Source organism: Phasianus colchicus, chromosome Z (assembly GCF_987193195.1).
Source record: "Phasianus colchicus chromosome Z, bPhaCol1.hap1.1, whole genome shotgun sequence".
Classification (NCBI taxonomy): Eukaryota; Metazoa; Chordata; class Aves; order Galliformes; family Phasianidae; genus Phasianus; species Phasianus colchicus.
The window spans coordinates 7,826,317-7,843,034 of NC_143476.1; the positions used below are offsets into that span (position 1 = coordinate 7,826,317).

A 16,718-nucleotide genomic window follows, 5' to 3' on the forward strand; every position below is an offset into this window, starting at 1 on the left:
AAGGCTGCACTGGAGTTCTCAAACAACTTCACACGTGCAATTTGTCAAGGACAAAAGCCACCAGTCCCCAAGAAGCTGATAAAGGAGTGGGAAGTTCATTCTATTGCTTTGTCTCTGTCTGAATTGCACCTGTTCTGTTTATATCCAAAACTGTGCTGAATCTTACAGATATTGCTGTCTTATACAGGGTATGAGGACTCTGGGGAGCCAGATTTGCTATGTTATGATCCCACAGATGGAAAAAATTCTGTCAATTTATTTAAATAAGAGGCATAATTTACTACATCTTTATTCTAGGAAACCAAACATTGTGTGATAGTAAGTTTTCAAAAGCACTAAAAATATATTTCAGCTATTTTTTATGTCACAGTTGTGTAGGCTTCCTATTTATTGTTTCTTTTGATACTCTTGGGAAGGAACCAGTCTTTATCTCTTGGTTGTCCTGAACTTTGAGCTGCAGGGAGCCAGGGCAGTACCTTCTTAATTTGTATATACACATTCCAGTCCATGGGTCCATGTAACAGTCAGAACAATTACTAAAGGGAACAGAAGTGATTTCTGTCACACAGAATACAGTCTGACATTGCTGACTTAGTGTCTTTCAGAAGTGGTGTCTACAGAGTCTTTCCTGACCAGTGACTAGGATCCCTGCCTCTTTTGTAATGTTATCCTTGCTTCTTATATGCCAATACTGTGGGGATTTGGAGATGCAGAAATGTTATTTAGTCATGCACCACCAGACTAAACTCAAGTCACCATAAAGTGACCCAGCCCAGATCCATAGAGTGGTGTCTAAATTTGTCATTTAATAGCAGGTGTTTGGACGTGGTAGGAGTAATAAGGGTATCTGACAATCTGGGCAGTTTTGGTAGGGTTTCCTTCTCCAGAGAGACTTCTCCTATCTTTTTGTATCTTCTCTGGGAATGAGCTCTGCATAAGCCTCAATGGAGTTGGTCTGGTTCCAAAGGGGAAATAGAAAAATGTTGCCTTTTATCCATAGTCTAGCTCTTAATACATGTAAGAGTACAGGAAGAATTTCTAAGTATTTCAGGAATCCATGAAGGAAAAGGACAAGATTGGATGGGGCCCTGGGCAGCCTGGTCTAGCATTAGGTGGGATGGTTAGTGGCCCTGCATGTGGCAGGGGGGTTGGAGATTAATGATCCTTGAGGTCCCTTCCAACCCTGGCAATTCTGTGATTCTGTGAAAAGGAAGCAATCCAAATTTATCTGCTGTCAGAATATCAGCAAATAACAGAAAGTCCCTATGCCTACATTTTCCTACCTCTGAGTCTCTAACCTATAGAGAAGAGTAGTGATACGGCTTGAAACATCACCTGAGGAACAAGGTCTAACTGGAGGTTGAACTGAGGATGTTATCAAGATGAAATGATTTCTTTTAGCATTGTGCTGAATTCAACCTGATAGCAGTGAGAGCCCTAGGCAGAAAATACCAATTTTATGATTGCTTGGTAGGCTTACGACACCTGAGTAAAATTTCTTAATTTGCTATTGCTAGTGTCATACACTGCTACAACTGAGCAAAAGTACTTTAGATGCTCATTGTGCATTCTTATTAATAAGACTTTCTTGCCTCTGAGCCCTTGCAAATCCAAAGTTGATCAGTAGGAGATAAAAGGAAATATCAGAAAGGGATATTCTTAGGCAAGTTCTACGAGATTATAGGAATTTTTCTCACTAGGAAAACAGACCATACATTTGGCATATTACTAGGTTTTTTTCCCTATGTTCAAAAGTTTTTATGAAAAATAATCAAAATAAGCTGAAGACAAACAGCAAGAAGAGTACTCTTCTTTTCCAGTGGAGATAGTTCAGCTTTTGATTTTCACTTTTCAAATACTGTTAGCCATGAGAAAGCTATGGAAAAAACAGAGTCTGATGACTACGTGCAGTGATTAATGTAATTGCCTGCAGGACTAGGCCCCAGATATGTCTCCTATTTTCATCTCGTGGGCACTGTTGGTTTAGGAAAGCTATCAGATGTGTGGGTTTCTCCTCCAGGTGTCTATTGGAATTACAAAATTATATAGGATGTAAAGGACCTCTGGAGGTCATTTAATCTAATGTCCTGTTCAAAATCAGGTACAGGCTAGATCTGGGTGCTGAAGGCTTAACGAGTCAAGCTGTGAGTATCTTCAAGGATGGAGGTCTCACAACCTTTATGAAAGAACCTGTTCTAGATTTTGACTACAATTTTTGTTACAAGATTTTTTTTCTAACATCCAATCGTAATTCCTCTTCTTGCAAGCAGTGTCTCTTGTCCTTTGTCTTTTTCTCTATGAATCTTCAAGAAGTGATGAGTCTTGTTCTGCTAGCCTCCCACTAGCCAGTTGAAGATATGGTCTGGCCCCCTTCCACATCCCAACCCTGAACAAACACAGTTCTGTCAACCTTTCCCACATGTTTCTGTAGACAATGGCATAAAAAATAAAAGAAAGGGATTTTGGAAATATGCGGTAGAAGGGAGAAAGGTCATTGATGGGCTGCCCAATATTAGATCAGATATATCCTTAACATATATTAACTTATATAGTATCCTTGACACTAAAAATGTCAATATGTGTTGAGTGCAGGTTTAATTTTTCATTTGTTAAAAGTCTGTAGGAAAGAGAAGGGCTCTTCAGCCACAGTGCAGCCCAATGGAATACAGATTTTCATGTCTCCTGGTATGTGTTCATATCTTCCAGGTTCCCACAGTCACAGTGCTTTATGTATCAATGTTGCACTGCAAGCAGATAGCTATTTTGATCTTCAGGCACAAATTGGAATATTTTTACCCTACATATTTTAAAATATTCCAAACAATAATATTTATGTTTTGAGTTATTCTCCCCACAGACATCAGTCTACATATTTAAAATCTAACCTCTTTTTTTTTTTCCATTTCTCAATCTTCTGGATTCCTTTTCCCTCTATTTCATTAGAGACTACAATCTTTTCTATTTGAATAGAACTTGCAGCACACTATTGACTCTTTCATCGAGTTGTGGAAGAAGTCAATTGGGCAATCTTTCCTGTACTCAACAAGAACATCCCTCTGCACTGTGCTGGTCTATCGTGACATCCTGCCAGCATTGCTCCTCTCTGCTTATAGCCCTTCACTGAGTTCATTACTGCTCTAACCTGCCATTCCATGCAAAACAAACTGCAGTACATTTCACTCTTCAAATAAACTATTAACCTGTATTCTTAGAGAGGGAAACTTTTCGAGCTGTGTCCTACAATAGAGATTGAGAATATCAGTAGAAATGAGCTCAAAGAAGTGTAAGGAAATATTACCAAGAAGTTAGGAATTAATGTTAAAGCATTACATGTCCTCTCCAGATTGATGCAGCTATATCCCACTTAAAATGTCAGTGCATATGCAGACACCATCTTCAAAGAACTTCTACTATATGCATACACATATATATAAAACTATGTTAATAAGATCAGCCATTTCTGTCTTTGCTCTGAATACTTTTGAGAAAGTGTAGGTGGTTTTCTGTAGTATGATGAATACCTTTTCAGATTAAGAGACTGTAAAAAGAGTTGATTCATCAAAGATGTGCCATCAAATGATATCCAGACAAAACAGTGAATGACTGCATTTCTTTGTGCATGGTTACTTCTTTTCCCTGTTTTTCAAGATACCTTGCTGTTTGTTTAAAAATCCCACTAGAAGAGTTTTTCTGTTGAACAGACAGAAACAGCCATACTGGATTGGACAGAAGATGCCTTAGGGTTAAGTCTTTATTGTCTTTTGAGATAAGCCTTAAAGCAACCTTACAGCCAGTGTGCTATGCCACATGGACTCACTCACGCTCAGCCACAGGCACATCAATCACACATCAGTCTTTCAGGGACATGCAGGCAAACTCTGTGCATGCCTCTGGGTCCTGCTCTGCTCACTCATTTAGAACAGGCTTTGGGATCTAAAGATGTGTAAAGCAGTTGGTATCCCATCTCTTATGCAGTTGGGTGTTAGATGCTTCAAAGGAAGATTCCTGGCTATACTAATGGTGAAGAATTTTGAAATCAATTAGAATCATAGAATCATTGAATTATTTAGGTTGAAGGAGACCTCTGGATGCTATCTAATCCAATCTGTTGCTCAGAGAGGGAGTGATTATATCAGTTTGCTCAGGGAGGTTTCTAATTGAGTGTTCAACAACTCCAAGGCTGGAGATCCCAAAAGCTGTCTGAACACGTTCCAGTGTTTGACTATCCTTATAATGAAAATATTTTCCTTATATCTAATTGGAATTTCCTGTGTTCCAAACTCTGCCCACAGCCTTTTTTCCCCCTGCTGTTCTGCACATCTGTTAAGAATTTTGCTCAGCCTGGCTCCACCTGCTCTGAGTCTTCAGTTCAGGTACCAACTTGGTTGTTCCTCCTAATCTAGTGTTGTCTGCAGACTTGCTGAGAATGCATATTGTCCTGCCATTGGGGTTAATAATGAAGACATTAAACAGTATGAACTTCAGTGTCAGCCCCTGAAGGGTGCTGTAGTTTCTGGCTGCCAGTTGGACTTTGCACCGCTGATCACAACATTTTGCTATGTTGTTTTCGCAGGGACTGAACTGAGACTGACCAGCCTTTAAGTGACCTGGATCCTTACGCCTGCAATTCCTGAAGCTGGATGAAGACCTGCTGAAATGTTCTTGCCCTGAGGCTCCTGTGGTTAACCATTATTTTATTCTTTATACATAAGAACTTACAAACCTCATAGATAGTGTATCTAGACTTCCATTAAATAAAAAATGCTGCAGATTTCGTGGCTCTAAGAGTAAACTGGGTTAGCAAATTCATGGGTCTGAAACTGTTCCTGTCGATTGTTGTTCCTGAATATGAGCCAGTACCAATTTTTAGAAGTTCTACTTCTCACTAACACATCTTTATTAGGTTCCTTCAGAATCCCTTGCAATCTTCTCTGATCTTGCCAAATGAAATAATTTTCAACCATCTGCAAAATTAATTGACTGACTCACTGTTCACATTTTTTTTTCTCAGTGATTGTACTCATACAAAACACATGGGGTTCTATCAGACGTTGGTCCTATCATGTTCCCTGAGATGTTTTAAAAGACTATTTTTATTTAAATTTTACAAGATTAACTTACATTGAAATAAAACTCTATGATCTGCGTTTCTCCAGTTCCCTACCTTTTCTTTTTTCCTTTCTTTTTTTTTAATAGCTGGAACGGTTGTTACCCTGCAGGTCTCCAGTGGAGCTGCTGATTTTAACCAGAGATTGAATATTTTGATAGCTGTTAAATCCTTTCTGTCTTCAGCATCTGCAGAGCTTTGGAGAGGTACCAGCTAGTCCTAGGGAGTTGTTGTTTGCCAGTTTGTGCCAGCCTCGTTTGCTGTGACATGGTGGGAAGGGATTATTCAAAGAATTCTTTAAGTTTATTTGCATTTTTGTTGTCTTTTAGTTCGTGGTCACCTTGGGCTTGGAGATAACTAATTCACTTCTGACTTCCTGCTTCTGTAATACCTAGAAAGTTTCATTGGGTTTGTTGTATCCCGTGCAGTTCTTCTCCATATTCCTGCTTTGCTCTTCTATCTTCTTTTCTGCACACTGTCACTAATGATTTTCCCTTTCCTGTTGACTTCTCTTCTCTTGGGTCAGATTTCTTTCTTCTCAGTGAGATTAAGTGCACGGCAGTAGATTTTTAACTTTTTTTACTTATCTAGCTAACTTCCTCAGCTACTGCCTTATATTTCATGTTAGTCTTTCTTACGTATATATGTATACATGAGATTCATTGTATCATTTTTCCCACAGAGTAAAACTTCTAAGATACTTCTGTTACTGCACAAAAAAATCCAGCTTTAAATAATGTTTTGTGGAAAACCCAGCTAATCATGAAATCTTTAGCTGTCAAGAAACGTGTTGCTCAGTCCAGTAAAGCTACTTCTGTTAATTCAGGATTCCGTTAATTAAGCATTCACTTCATCAATGGAGACCACAGTGGAAATGTCAGGAGATGAGGAAGTGGGAGATTTTCCAGCAAGAAACGTTTAAAGCAGTAACCCTGAAGTCAGCTTTAACAGTAACCAGAGAACAAAAATTTCAAAGTGCTTGACAGTGGCCTTTAAGTGAAGGATGAATACTGAGGGAGGAAGAAAGAAGCCACAGTCGTGTAAAAACAGGTTTTGGATTTATAGGTTGCTACAGGCTACTGAAGATGCTTATGTTCTTCAGTTTCTATAAATCTTTCTGTGTGAACTTGTTCATCCAGATGGAGACTCAGTGATGGTACTGATACTGCAACCTGCAGAGTGGAGTTGTAGATTACTTTCTTAAAGATTACTTGTGAACTTTTGTTATAATTTCACAGAGATCTACATATATTCATGATTTTTAAGAGTGAAGAAACTTTTATTTATAGCTAGAAGATAATACTTTCTCAGCACCAACCCTCACGTACCAGATTTATTTCTCTAGCTTTGTTATTCTTGGCAGCAACTGAAACCCACAAGAACTTCCTCTTCATAATCTGCAGCTTTCACTACCCTGCAGCAGTTCTGATTACTTAACAAGTACATTTCTAAACCAGACATAGAAAGGAGATGTATTTACGATAAAAAGAAATTGCCAAAGGAATTCTGAAAGCTAAGCAAGCTATCACTTTCTTTCTTTCCCCAGCTCCGTCACAGTATGATGAATCATAGATCGAGTTATCTTTTATTCTCTTGGAAAAGCTTTTGTAGCTACAAAAGCTAGTGGCTATAACACAAAGACAGCTCATCCCTCCTACTAGCCTTCAGTTCAGTTGACACCTGTGCCACTGGGTCTACCCTGAGGTCAAGTTGAGTTCAGGCTGGGTTTTCACCCTTCTAATTTTCTCCCTGCATATCCTAAGAACTTCTCTGTACTCTCCCTGAATTTCCCATCCCTTCTTCCACAGGAATAAGGTTCTTCTTTTCTCTTGGAGCCTCAGGAAAAGCTCCCTGTTCATCCACGCCGGTGCTCTTCCCCACAGGCTCATCTTGCAGCTCAGGGGGATGGGCTGCTTTTGCACCTTCCAGACTTCCTTCTTGAGGAGGGACCAGCTTTTCTGGACCCCTTTACCTTTCAGGAAATAATCCAGGTATGTATGGGGAGGCCTCTCAAACTATGCGAAACACAGTTTGATTTCACTGCAAAGGAAAGCGTGCAGCATGCTTCACAGCTGGAAGGATCGCATTTCCTTCCTCAGTGAGTGAAGCATTCAGAATTAGATGTGGTGCCAAGGACAGCATCCGGACAGGGAGAGCTGGGTGAGGAGTCTTACAAAACGCATGCAGTGCTGCTTGTAATGATGCTGAGTTTGGTCTGTGGTGCAGCTCAAAGTGGTGGCTGCGAATTAATGGGGAATTTAAGCAAGAATTCTCAAATCAGAAATGAATAATTCCAGACAGCTGATGAAAGAGGGTTTCATACACACAGTTCACCTCATTTCTTGCTTAATGGTTGGGCTTTGATGTTAGTGTATTTTTTCCTCCTTTGCCTAACAATTATTTATATTAATACTGAGATGATACTGCAGTCGTGTTTCTGAATCTTCCAACCAAATCCTTGTTTAATGTCATAGGCAGTGTTTCAGCCAGGTTTTCTCAAGAGAGTAGCTCTATTTCATGAAACAATTAAATTTAGATTTGCTTGGTGACCTAAAAGTCCTCAACTGGATTTCAAGCTTGTAAACACAGTGGGAGGTAAATGATTCCTGAGAAATGAGAACGGAGTCAAGCTGGGGATAAATACTCTGAATGGTAATCTCAGCCACAAATCCTGTTTCAGGAGCAGAGAGAATGCAGGCAAGGTGGTGATCCAGACTGAGAAGACATGAAACTGCAGTACTGGTTTATTAAGTCTAGCACAAGCATGTTAATCAAAGTCAGTGAAAGAAAAAAGGAGTTGCTGGACTGAAGTGATAAAATCAGATACAAAATCTGATCTGCTAAAACAATCTGCAAGAGGCAAAATTTCATTGTAGGGAGCACGGTCACAAAAAGGTAGAGAGTGCTGTGCTCACTTACACTGAAGCAAAAAGCTGTGTAACAGTGAGGGAGAAAATCAGTATCATATAGGAATAAACAAAAAGAGTATGTGCCAGCAGTAAGTCCTTTCATTCTGTTTGAACTCTAGGAAGCTGTGGGGACTGCACTGGGATCTGAATGCTAACTGCATTGCAACTCTTCTCAGGTTAAAGGTAAGGATCACCCCCAGACTGTCTGATTTTCCACTACATTCACATCAGTGCATATAAAAGTAGTTGTGCAAGATAAGAGCTATGCCTGAATCATAGAAACATATAATCGTTAAAAGGTTGGAAAAGACCACTAAGATCATCTGGTCCAACCATTCACCTACCACCAGTTAAACTATTCTTGGATATTCTATTTTAGGAGAGCCTCAGTCAATGTCTTGCTAGTTCATACTTGCCTTCTGCAACACTTTTTGAACAAACAGTTTAGTAATACATTCTGATGGGGGGACATAGCTCTGGTCTTTGGCACTATGTCTGACATTTTCCTTAACTTGCTAGCAGTACCTTACTCCCCTCCCATATACTTACTCTACCAAGCTTTCTCCCTGCTCTGATCCAAAGGATCACTGCATTTTCTGTTGTACGTGGCCCAAATCTTGGTCTTCAGCAAAATAAATATTTCTGTGTAGATGTTCACTGTTCCAATTGGTCTTTTCCATGGAAAGGATGACTAGGTTCAAGTGAAAACAGATTGTTGTAAAGTTTTTTTCCATGCCATATTTTGTCCCATGGAAAGGATGGAATAATGCTGCTCCACTGCCACACTTGTGCTGCTTTTGAGTTGTGTCAGGGAAGATATGCTGCCACAGTGAGACCCGGTGTGAAGGGCTCTTGCCAGTGCAGTGGCTGTTTCCTGAATGCAGTCCCTGTAAAGATGGGAAACAGATCTGACTGTCAATTCTTTTTCTGCTATTTTGTGACTGCTGGAACTTTTACTATTTGATGCAGATGCTCTTACTAAAACCTCTGTCAGTTGCCATCCCTAGGGAAGTGGTGATACTTGGCTGAGAGTAGAAAAGGGAAACCTCAGTTAGAGAAAGCGAGAAGCCTGGGGCAGGGAGCAGGGGGAGCACCCACCTTAGATTTTCCTGCTGGAACTAGCAGGGAAAGGCTTCATGCACTTCTCTTTCTGCTCCCTCTTTGCTGAGTGGGAGGCAGAACACTTCTCCCCAGACATCCCCTGGTGCCTTCTGACGTGTCCTGTGCGGCACCTCTGAAGCACACAGCAGTCCCTGCAGATGAGAGAGCTGTCCTTCCATGCTTTCCTGGGGACGTTCGAGCAGATTGCATTCTTCAGGGTGGTTACTTTTTGTCCTAATTACCAAGAACAGCTTTACAAGGTTACTCAAACAGTGGTCTATCCAGAGGAAGTTGTGTAACTTGTGACCTGATGGCACTGTGACTGACTCAGATGGGTTTTGAACGTTCAGATCTGGTGTTATTGGCTTTTGTTGTCCAATACAGTTTCTTTTCAACATGGGCAGAGTGTTGAAATATTTCTTCAGTACACTGCATCTTTAACATCACACAGGCAAACAAGAGCCTCACAGCTCCTCCCTTCAAATTCATGACAATTATTGAAATACCAAAAGAAACATCACCAGAAGGATTGTATTTTTCTTTCTTTTTTTTTTTTTTTTAATATATATATTTTTTCTCTGTTTACAGCCTTTAAATTTGTGGCTATAATGGGTTGACTCCAAGTGGCAGCTAAGTCCCCACTCAGTTTCTCACTCCTTACCTGCAGTACTTGGGAGAAAAAATTGGAAGAGCAAGAGTAAGAACAGGTTATGGTTCAAGACAAAGACAGTGCATGTATCCCCAGCTTTTATGGTTGAGCATGACGTCATATGATATGGAATTTTGTTCAGCTGGAGTCAGCTGTCCCTCCCAGCTTCTTTTGCAGCCACAGCATCCTCACTGGCAGGGCAGTATGGGAAGCTGAAAGTCCATGACTTGGTGTATGCACTGCTCAGCAGCAGTCAAAACACTGCTGTGCTATCAACATTATTTTCACCCCAAATTCAGAACACAGAACCACCCCAACTGCTATAATAACTCTGTGCTACCTGAGACCAGGACACCTCCCAACCCTTCCCTTCTCTCCAGCCTACTTTCAGTGGGGCCAGAAAGGGAAAAAAAGACAAGGCCTATATACCGTGCAAGCGCTGCTCAGCAAAAGCTGGAACACCAGTTTGTTATCACCACTCTCTTGGCCACCAATCTAAAGTAAAGCCCCAGAGGAGCTATTACGAACTCCAGCCTAGCTGGACTCAGTTCAGTCTCTGCCCCTTTTTCCATGCCATTTACATCATGGTCAGGAATGCCCCACTATCTAATGCCTCTTTGTCAGCCACACCTCTCAACCTCACCTTCAGCACATCTACCCATTCCCTGTGTAACATCTGTAAAATGTACAGCAAATATCCACCAGGTTCATTCAACTCTGCCTGTCCATGCCCACCCCTGGGCCTTCCCTTGCCCAAGCCCAGGCCCCCACACCATCCTGGGGCTGTGGTCCCTTTCCCAGCAAGACAACAGCAGGCTGGGCTTCGGCCCTTCACAGCCCTGCCAGGTCAGCCCTTTGCCCAGCTGAGCCCACCTGTGGCCCAAACCCACCCCAACTTGTGTGCCTGTCCCCCCCCAAGGAGACTCCACACCCAAGGTCTGCACCACTGTCCCTGACCGCCTTCCTGTGCTTGGGAACACAGGATGGGATCAGGTTGCCAGGGCCTGCCCTGAACTGCCCATGGGGACCCCCAACACTCTTGTCTTACAGGGTGCCCCTGGCCCATCTTCCCATGCTGTGTCATGAGTGGCAGAGAACTCTTCCATCCTTTTAAAAAAATTGTTGCTGTTTTCAGCTTTTGTTTGTTTCTTACTTTCTGCATCCAAGCTGTGTTTCTTGCCCAAGCGTGAACCTTAGAGATGAATCTTTCAAAACAACAGAAAATAAAACCATACTTCACAGCAAAGTTGTGTTTGCACTTGTGAATATGTTGACAGAAAGGCCAACTTTCAAGACAGAAAGAAATTCAAGGGAACACAAGAGACACAGGAATAGTCTGTAGACAGAAATATGGCCTGCCCTTACGTATGAATGGGAAAATACTTCTTCTAATGTAATATGTAAATAATTGTAGATGACAACCCCTAAGAAATATCTTAGAAACAGTTGCTTTTTCCAACACCTTCTATTTGGTTTGGTTCAGGTTGTTGTATTTTATTCAGTTTTTGTGTCTCCTGGGCTGGATCTTATTGCCTTCTCTGGGCTGAACATTTGAAACCTATCATTAAAATATTCCTTCTGCTAGATCTTTGAGAGCGAGCACTCAACCTCTGCAAATCCCCATTAGTTCTGTATTTTAAGTTGCTGTGGAAGTTTGTTCTGCCGTGTCACATGCACAGTGTGCAAAGTGCAGTGTGAAGGGTCAGGCTGTGTCAGGTGGAATTCCCAGTCCGAACTGAACGTTGCTCAATTTTCCCACTGCCCAGAAGCATTTTGAGAAATGACCTTTCAGTCATGCCTTTAAGCAGGAATCTTCAGACTGTCCGACTTGATCCACCAGCCCTCACAACATGGGTATATGAAAGTTGGGGCCAGGACTTTATTCCAGACTACAGGATATTTTAGTACTGCTCATCAAAGCCCCTGGTTACTCTTACCAGTGTAGTGCACACCATGTTCTTAGAGAACATACTTCTAAACAACTTAGCTGGCCTTTCAGCATGTTCTGCTTCTCACCTGAGTTAACCATTAAAGAAGGCTGAACAAAGGACATTATTTTCCTACTGATGGCAAACAAATCCAAAGAGAATGGTATGGTAGAATTGACAAAGCAGCATGAAATAGAAAGAAGGAGAGCTCTGACACTGATGACTCAAAACCAGCAAATACTCCAAATTTCAAAGCCAGCGTAATTTGAAAACTGTGATGAAATCATAGGAGTATGTTTAGCAAAAAACACTGTGATTACCTCTTTCTTGACAGTCTGCTGCTTCATGGATACTTGATGGATATTATGTGCATTCATAGCAGTACATAGGTTGAGCAAGTGAGTTTCAAAGTACAAAGCTAAATGTTTTCGTAATTCAGTATTTTAGGATGAACATAGTGCAGGTGTGACCTAGAAAATCAGTTCTCTAGAAACATAGTCCATTTCTTTTGTTACATTTTGGCTTATTGAAGGATACAGGTAAGATTGCATGTTACAGTTATCATTGAAGCACATATTTTACATAGCATGTCTATTTAAGTTTAAAAAACATTTTACTTTTTTTTTTTTTTCAATATTGAAAAGATATTATGCTGATTTGTGGATTCTGGGCTATCATTTATTCACACTTTTATGTACCTCTGACTGCAATTCCTGCATATATTAATTCTCTCTTTAGCAGCTTCATCTGCAGGAAGAAAAATGGCAGCACAAGAGTTGTCCGATCTGCAGATTTTGCTCCTTGCAAACTCTGAAAAACATTTCAATACAGTTTTCCTTGTGCGACATCTAATACTGCTAAAAGCTGTGTTTTGTTCCCATTTCTAGAGATTTATTTACAGTATAAGGGAACCATCAGCTGCACTTCCTATCTCTTGTAATTTTTACTCCTTGATTGAAGTTGCTGTTACATGGCTTCTCCTGGAAGCTGTTGGCACTGTCTGTGGTCTCTACCAGCACCATGATTTGGAAGGTACGACATTTCTGGCTCAATGGAAAGAAAGTACATGTAGTAGATGTAGAAAGTCATGCTTCCATGTTCTGACAGCACTTGGGTACAGGACGGCAGCCCTTTGGCACTGTGCAGCTGGGGGTGATTTAGAAAGAAGTTTGCCGAGGCATCTCCAGACAGTGTGGGAAATTCAGTTCACAAAGGGCTTAGAAATGAAGGATGTATATTCCTGTGCCCTTTTTCTGTTGCTGTGCTTTTTCTTGGCAGTGTGAAAGTAGGAAACAGTAACGGAAGGAACAGAAACCTGCAGATGATGTTCTTGCAAACAAAGTACGCTCATGTTACTCTTGAGATTTTCTCCTTGCAGATCGCTGAGTAGAATTCAGGTGCTTATGCATGAATGGCTAGAACTGTTTTAGATGCCTTGGGACACCTGAAACATTCAGAAGCCTGCAGACATGCCATGGATCCTACAGAAGATCTGTATCCTTTTGGAGAGAAAGTTACAGGCCAAGAGAAAAGCTGGGGAGGCTTAATTGGTGTTAGATGTCCTGTGCTTATTTGAAAGATTCCTGTCTACACTGTGTCTCAGGTGAGTGTCCTGTGTCTGAAAGGAGAGGGCAAAGAGTAGAGAAGGGAGGTTCACATGGATGTGTTGGTAGAAATGTTCCGTAGATTGTAGGTAAGTTGGCTCTTATCTTCACCATCACTGTTAGTAAGAAAACTATTTTGCATTGTATAGCACTGTATGAGTGTGCCTTTCAGTGCATGGATTGTTCTTACCGTGTTTGCTCTGAGAACTTGCCCCTTGCTCTACAGCACTGGTGACGTGAAAGAGGGGAAGGTTGAGCTCATCACAGCACCAGTGCTTTTTGTGAGAGCACTTATATAGTGTATGTTAGCCTCCAGAACTGCTGGATGTTCTTTCCCCAGGTCAGGAGGTACTGCTTAAAATGGAGATTGCTTATGTTACCTGAAAGCAAGTAAACTGTGTTACAAATACTGATGAAATGATTTAATCTTCTTCATTCATACAAATACAATTAAATCACTTTTCTCCACTCTTCCCTCTAATCCTCACATTGACACAGAGTCAGTGGGACAGTTGTTATTCTGGGGTTTGCTATCTGATAGAACAAAAAAATAAAGGACTTATTCATTACAGAATGGTTTATGGTCAGTGAAGCTCTGACTACCTGTTCTCTTTAGCTGTGCTGTATTCTCATGTCAGGAATGAGAAAATACAAACTTGTCCATTTCATTTCTCTTTTGGGAACAAAAAAAGTTGTACCAATTTTTGTTTGGACACGTGCTAATTTTTCTTCCTGCCCTAGGACAGAATGGTTTGGAAATGGCTTTAACAGAGTGCTTTGGAAACTGTTCCCAGCTAATGAAAGCTATTAAGCAGCCAGATCTAGCTGAAGGAGGATGGCTTTGGTAACCTGTGCAGAGCAACATGCTGGTTTTGCTTTGCAGTATAATTAGTCCCTGGATGAGGCACCCTGCTTTTATTTTAAAAGTAAAATATACGTGTGGTTTATGAAAACCAAGCATCTGCCACAGAGACACTAAAATATGTACCCTAAAATATCTTCTGCTAATACACTGCTAAGTACATTAAACAAATTAACAACGATCCAAACGGACATTTTAACACTGAAATTATGGTTACCTGTCACTTAACTCATGTATCTTCCCATTAACTATACTTCTGATATACAAAAATATATCTTCCATGTTTCTGAATCATCTTTTCATCTACTGACCACAAGACTTGCTTCATTCCCAGAATGAGCAGATCTCATACCTTTTTCTTCTCAATTCTTTTCTTCTTAATTTCTTCTTAATTTCCTCCTTAATTGTATAGGATTGCTTCCTCTTTATCATTGCTCAGTGATGTCTACCCTAGAAAAACAGAAGACCAGTTTGTCACCTGTCAGATGCTGGCAGAATAAGAGACGCTGATTGATGGAACGATGACTTGAATCTCCCCACATATGCCGAAACTGCCCTAAATATTCCTTTGGCCGTGGTATTTACAGGAAAAAATGCTGGAATGTGGCAATAAAGGAAATGAATATGAAGGGCAGACTGACTTTTCTGCTGGTGGTTTTCGCTACACAAAAACTTAACTCCCAGGCGGTGACACCTTGTACTAATGAGAAGCACCGTTATCCAGGGTCTTTCTTAACAGCACAGGAAGCTTACTTGAAGTTTCAGCTTTCTCTCCCCTACTAATAGAAACTAGAAAACACAACTAATGCATTTGATAATTAAACTGCCAAGTTACTTCATGGGAAACCGCTCACACCACTTCAGCTTGTGTTCAAATCAGCAACCGGCTGGAGAAACGTGGTGTCTTTTCATCATTCTGTTGTCAAAGGGCAAGCTTGGAAAACAAACTGAAACATGCATGCTGGCTTTCTGTCACTGAATAGGCGGTAGCAAAAAGTGAATGCTGACACGGACTTAAAGATTGGAGATCCTGAAAGTGAGGGAGGCAAGTTTTCCTAAGATTTCATTAGAACTCTCTGATAAGGTAAGGCAAGGCTGCACTTACAGGCACTGAAATTGTTGAGAACAGAAATAATTTCTGTTGAGAGTCAGCGTTGTAGTTCATGGGAGGAACTACTCTTAAAATCACCTCGTCTGAATGCAGTTTGATAGCTGGATAAGCTAATGGTGTGAATTAAGTTTCTGTCTGTACATTCCCTTTTATTTATTTGTTGATTTGTTTAGTTTGCTTTTCAGGGAGGAAGAGGCAGTAGGACAAGACCAGCTGTTTTAACATCAGGCTGTGAAAAACAGCCACCAAATAATGCAATAAATTATTCCTCTTGTCCAGTGAGCAGCACTATGGAACCACCTTCAGTGAGAAAATAGAGATTCGTAAATACAGAACATTTCAGCAGGATTGTATTAAGAAATCTTTGAAATTAATTTGTTTCAACTTCATTTAGAATAAAAAATGTGTGCATTTTTTATGCTGCATGTTGGTGGTAAACTTGAGACACACACAAAATGAACATACTTCTAGATGTATAATAAGCCATGGTGCAAATGAGAAATCTTTTTTAAAAGAAATAGGTTGTTTTTCACTGAGGGCATTCTGAGTCTTCATTCTGGAAAACTATGGCTCTCATTTCAGTACGATTTTAATTGCAAAGTCTCTTTCAGCAGAAAAACAATGAACTGCTGGACAGGTAGATGAAGGTACGTGATTAATGGAGTTGTTACCTGGAAAGGGAAATATTCGGCCACATTAGAAGTCTAGCCTGTTTCTGTTTGCATATTTGGCAGCCTTAAAAAAAAGACATTAACTAGTACTGCTGTGTCAGTGGGGTTATGTCATATTGTGTGGGGACACCAGTGGTTCTTCCCTATATGATATTCTAAGGTTAAAAAGGAGAGGGAGAGAAAAAAAAAATGAAAATAAAAAGAAATCAAAATCAAAACCAAGTTGTTCATTTTTGCTGTTGTAGTGTTTCTTTTAGTGCATAAATTAAAACATAGTTTTATGATGCTTTAAGACATGCGACCTTTGTCTGTGAATAAAATGTATCAGAGAATCATAGAATCACAGAATAGCCTGGGTTGAAAGGAACAATGATCACACAGTTTCAACGCCCCTGCTGTGTGCAGGGCACCAAGCACTCAACCAGGCTGCCCAGAGCCACATCCAGCCTGGCCTCGAATACCTCCAGGGATGGGCATCCACAGCCTCCTTACTCTTCTCCAGTGTGAGAAATGCTATTGCTGAGCTACCTTTGAGTTTGTTCTGTGTCCTCACGATGTTCTAGTGAGGCCAAACATCTGCCAACCTGTCTAATTGAGCGTGGCTGACAGCTGCTTTTGCTTCTGGAAGTCTGTAAACCCGCTGAATCTAACTAGGAGCACAGCGTAGTTGTGAGAGATGTGTGAACTTGCAGCCTAATTCCACCCTTAGCTGTGCAGCCCATCTGCCACTGCTGAGAGTGGCTTCTATTACTGTTGGTTCACATTTCGTGCTGTTG

The 16,718-nt window shown here is 40.8% G+C and overlaps 1 long non-coding RNA gene across 1 annotated transcript in view; it reads left to right on the forward strand.

Moving 5' to 3' along the window:
• LOC149912386 (uncharacterized) overlaps window positions 1-4,355 on the forward strand; it is a 31,454-nt gene extending 27,099 nt beyond the window's left edge. The window contains exon 6 of the long non-coding RNA XR_016461871.1: window positions 4,293-4,355. This is a non-coding gene — a long non-coding RNA (uncharacterized LOC149912386). The remainder of the gene's footprint in view (window positions 1-4,292) is intronic.
• Window positions 4,356-16,718: the final 12,363 nt, after the last annotated feature.